Genomic DNA, 5,436 nt, shown 5'->3' on the forward strand with positions numbered 1-5,436 from the left:
TTACAACTATCATCAGTATCCATGGCCAAGTTTTCCATAGACGGGTGCTCAATGCTTCCTAAACAAAGACTCGCCTTGAACCTGCTAACTAAGTACTGATACTGTCGAGAGTCAAGGGAGCATCTACAGACAACAGGACAAACATGGATCATCCGGGTAGCCCTGGCCATGGGACGTTCATCAGTCGTGAGGAGTCTTGAACTTTTCCACAAAAGCCAGAGGAAGCAGCTCAGAAAAGTCCCATAACCCAAATTTGTATTTCAAAAAGACCACCTGTGAGAGGAGCGTGGCCTTTTCTCTCCACCATGGTGTGTGCTCACCCACTGATATCGGTGTACTCAGAAAAGGGAGAATCATCTGGTAAAAATGTTACTCTGCCAGCTGTGTTCAAGGCTCCCATTCAGCCGGATATCGTGAACTTCGTTCACACCAACTTGGCAAAAACAACAAGCAGCCCTATGCCATTGATGAACTGGCAGGTCATCAGACCAGTGCTGAATCTTGGGGCACTAGTAGAGCTGTGGTTTGAACTCCCAGAGTTAAGAGATAGTGGGACTCATCGCTCTAGCCAAGGTGCTTTTGGAAATATGTGTCTGGAGGCCACATGTTTGTACCAACCAAAACCTGGTGGCGTTGGCACTGCAGAGTAAACACAACTCAGAAGCGCTATGCCATCTGCTCTGCCCTGGCTGCCTCGGCCTTGCCAGCGCTGGTCATGTCAGGAGGGCATTGTATTGAGTAAGTTCCTGAGCTTCCTTTGGTGGTTAAAGTTGAGAGCTACAAGAAGACAAAGAGGCCTGTCTTGCTTCTTAAGAAATTTAAAGCCTGGGAGCTCTGGTGGTCTGGTGGCAAGAAGCTGCACTGCAATCCCAGAGGTACGTGGTTCAAATCCACCAGATTCTCTGCTGGAGAAGGAGGAGCAATCTCTTCCTGAATCAGTCAGATCCAATTTGACGGTACACATGCAAACAATAATAAAATAATAAAAAAAAAAAAAAACTAAGACCTAGAATGAAATAGAAAAGGTCTATGCCTCCCAGAGAATGAGAGCTGGCAAAGGTAAAATGAGAAATTGACATCGTATTCAGTGCAGGGGACCATGCATTATCTGTAATGAGGATAATGGTATCATCAAGGCCTTCAGAAATATCCCTGGAATTACTCTGCTTAATGTAAGCAAATTGAACATTTTGAAACTTGCTCCTGGTGAGCATGTGGGCTGATTCTGCATTTTGACTGAAAGTGCATGTTGTAAATTAGATGAGCTGTATGGCACTCGGCAGAAAGCTGCTTCCCTCAAGAGCAACTACAACCTTCCCAGGCACAAGAAGATGAATATAGACCTCAGCAGAATCTTGAAAAGCCCAGAGATTCAGAGGGCCCTCCAAGCACCACGCAAGAAGATTCACCGCAGAGGCCTGAAGAAGAACCCACTGAAAAATCTGAGAATCCTGTTGAAGCTTAATCCATATGCGAAGACCATGCCCCGAAATCCATTCTTCGCCAGGCCAGGAATCACAAACTCCAGGTGGCTAAGGTGGCTAAAGCACTGGAGGCCAAACCTGATAAGAAGGGGGCTCCTCCAAGCAAGAAGCCTGTGGCAGAGAAGAAAGGAGCAAAGAAAGCTGCTGTTGATGTGAAGAAGCAGCCCAAGAAGTCTGCAGTCGGAAAGAAGGCTGCAGCCACCAAGAAACCAGCAGCTGAGAAGAAGCCAGTAGAAAAGAAACCTGCCACAGAGGAAAAGAAGCCTGCAGCATAAACTCAAATCCTCCATTGGGACAGCTTGTTTTGAATAAAAACCTAAGCAAAAGGCAGTACAAGTTAAAGAAAAAAAAAAAGACTACCTATGTGGAGAATGAGGATAGAAGAGTTTATTTAACCTCAGTGATTTGCCCCATAATTTGTTATTCTACAGCACAGAGTCAGAACTGACCCACAGCTGACCCTGCAGTGGGTTTTCAAAGACAATAAATCCCACAGGAAGAATTTGCCTGTCTTTCCCATGAAGCAGCTGGTGGAGTCAACCTACGTACCTCTGCGTTGTCAGCAAATGCACTTAAAAGTAACAGCAAACCATTCAAAGAAAACACAAATCTAGTCGAGACAATGCATAAGCATTATAGAAGAATGAAGCCTTTGAGCTGGGAGGTTGGAGAGAAGTACTGAATATTCCATGGACTGTCAAAGAACAAAAAGATAAAGCTTGGAGAGGGTGCAGCCAGAACGCTCCTTGGAGGCAAAAATGACAAAGCTTCACCTCACATGCTTTAGGCATGTTGCTAGGAGATGCCATTTCTTGGAGAGAGAGAAACATCATGTTTGGAAAGGTGGAGGGTCATCAAAAAAGAGGAAGATCTTCAAAGAGAAGGCTTCACACAGTGACTGCAGGAATCAGCTCAAGTGTGTCAGTGTTCATGAGGTTAGGAAAGAGTTTAGCTCTATTGTTCAGAGGGCCATTATGAGAAATACTTGACTCAGTGACACCTAACAATCACACTGATCTTGATCTAAAGTACAACGGTGTCAATTTTAAGATTAAGGTGCACCTTAGCTAAGCTATGATCTTTTCACTTGCTTCCTATGCATCTGAAAGTTGAACAATGAATAACAAAGACAAAAGAAGAATCAGAGCCTTTTAACTGCTGTGTAAGGCTCTGATTATTACTGAATAAAAAGTAAACCAACAAGCAAGTTTATCTTACAAGAAGTGCAACCAAGGTGTTACTTAAAGGCAAGCATGGTAAAAACTTGGTCCTGTTTACTTTGTGTATGTTTTCAAGGAGAGATCAGTCTTTGGACAAGGTGGTGATGGTGGTAATTGTTATGTGCCATCAAATCACTTGCAACTCACAGTGAGCCTATGTACAATAGCTCTCAACCCTGCCCTATCTTAGCCCTATTTTCCCAGTCACGGAATCAATCAATCTCACCCAGGGTCTTCCTCTCTTGAACTCTCCCTCCATCTTCCCAAGCATGATGTCCCTCTCCAAGGACTGGTCATCTTTGCAACATGCCCAAAGTATGTTAGAGGAAACTTCAGAATCCTTGCCTCCAAGGAGCTGCCTGGTTTCACCTTCTCTAGGACAATTCTGTTTGTTCCCCCAGCAGTCCATGGTGTGTATATTCAATGCTCTTCTCCAAAACCATAGCTCAAAGGTGTCAATTGTCCTATCATTCCTAGTCATTGTCCAGCTTTCTGATGCATAGACCCTAATTGCGAAGCTCATGGCCTGGACCAGGTGCACCTCAGTCTCCAGACTGACATCGTTACTTTTCAGTGCTCTGGAAAGTTCCTTGACAGCAGATTTATCCAATGCAAGCTGTCTTTTAATTTCCTGGTTGCTGGTACCAAGAGTGTTGACTGTGGAACCAAGTTAAACTAAATTAAAGCTGTTAACCATCTCAATTTCATGACCATCTATCATGATGCTGCCAATCGGCCCAGTGGTGAGAGTCTTTGTCTCCTTGATGTTGAGTTTCAATCCATATTTAAGGCTGCAGTTCTTGACCCTCTGCAGCAAGCCCTTCAGGTCCTCCTCAGTTTCAACAAGGAGGGTTGTGTCATCTACAGATTGTTGATGAGTCCTCCTCCAATCCTGATGCCACATTTCTCCTCATAGAGCCCAGCCTCCCAGATGAGCTGCTCTGCATATAAATTGAAAAGCTATGGAGACAGGATACATGCCTGATGTACACCCTTCCTGATTTTGAACCGTGCAGTGTTTCCTTTCTCTGTTCTTATGACTGGCTCCTAGTCTAAGCATAGGTTTTGCACAAGCACAATCAAGTGTTCTGGGATTCCTATGCTTCTCAGAGTCAGCCAGTCTGTTGTGATCCACATAGTCAAATGCCTTTGCACAGTCAATGAAACACAGACACTTCTGTGGTACTCTCTGCTTTCAGCCAAGATGCATCTAACATTAGCTATAATATCCTTAGTACCACGACCTCTTCTAAACCCAGCTTGCACATCTGGCAGTTCTCTACTGATGTGCAGTCCCAGTTGTTTTTGATCATTTCCAGCAGAATCATGCTTGAATGTGATATTAATGAAATTGTTTTCTAATTTCCACACACTGTTGGGTCATCTTTCTTTGGAATAGCAATAAATAGGGATTGTTTCCAGTCATTTGGTCTGATGGTTGTCCTCCAGATTTCTTGGCACAACTTGGTAATCGCATCCAGGGCAGCATATGTTTGTTGAAATATGTCAACTGGAGAACTCAGAAAAGGAAACCAAAAAAGCAATACCATTTATAATACCCAACCACAAATTTAAATACTTGGGAGTGACCCCAACTAGAGACACAAAAGACCTATACAAAGAAAACTACAGAACACTTCTATGAGACACAATAAAAGACCTAAATAAATGGGAAAACAATCATTGTTCCTGAATAGAAAGACTCAATATTGTGAAAATTCTATCAATTCTAGCAATTCTATCAAAAGCAATCTACATGTTCAATGCAATCCTAATGCAGATACCAAATTCCTTTTTCAAGGAGATTAAGAAGGACGTTGTCAAGTTTATTTGGAGTGGAAAGAGAATGCAAATAAGCAAAGCACTTCTGAAAAACAAAAATGAAGTGGGAGGCAAAGCACTCCCTGACCTCAAAACTTACTACCCAATGGTAGTAACTAAAATAGCTGACACATAGACCAATGGAACAGACTTAAGAACCTAAAAATGGACCCATCTATCTGTGGTTATTTGGCAAGGAAATAAAACCTATCAAACGGGGAAATGACAACCTCTTCAACAAACAGTGCTGGCAAAACCGGACTGCTAACTGCAGAAAGCTGAAACAGGATCCATATCTCATATCACACACAAAAACCAACTCAAGGTGGATCAGAGATCTAGAATAAGGCCCCAAACCATAAATTTCATAAGAGACAAACCGAGACCAAGCTTAGAAGGCCTAGTGTATGGTATGAAGGGACTGCCATATATAGCCAGAAACGCACAGTCTGAAAGGGATAACACTGATGAATGGCATCTTCTAAAGATTAAATCACTGTGCTTATCAAAATTTTTTTCTAACATGGTGGGGGGAAAACCCAATTGACTGGGAACAAGCATTTGGCAATATCGTCTCAGGCAAGGGTCTTACAACAAAAGTTTACAGAATACTTCTGGGCTTCCAGAAGAAAAAGACTGACAATCCAATATAAAATGGGTAAAAAACATGCAGAGGAAGACATCTGGATGGTCAACAGACACATAAAGAAATGTTCCAAATCACTAATAATAAAAGAGAAGCAAATCAAAATCACAACAAGATATCATCTTACCCTAGCAGCAGTAGCAAAGTCTAGCAGGGCAGCAAGCAATAAATGTTGGAGAGGATGTGGTGAGACAGGAACTCTTACACATTGTTGGTGGGATTGTACAATGGTACAACCACTCTGGAAGGCAGTTTGGCATTTCCT

The 5,436-nt window shown here is 42.8% G+C and overlaps 1 pseudogene; it reads left to right on the plus strand.

Moving 5' to 3' along the window:
- Window positions 1-281: 281 nt before the first annotated feature.
- LOC102844743 lies at window positions 282-1,759 on the plus strand (annotated as a pseudogene).
- Window positions 1,760-5,436: the final 3,677 nt, after the last annotated feature.

The sequence above is a fragment of the Elephantulus edwardii genome, unplaced genomic scaffold (assembly GCF_000299155.1).
Source record: "Elephantulus edwardii isolate Elephantulus edwardi_28Jun2011 unplaced genomic scaffold, EleEdw1.0 scaffold00353, whole genome shotgun sequence".
Taxonomy (NCBI): domain Eukaryota; kingdom Metazoa; phylum Chordata; class Mammalia; order Macroscelidea; family Macroscelididae; genus Elephantulus; species Elephantulus edwardii.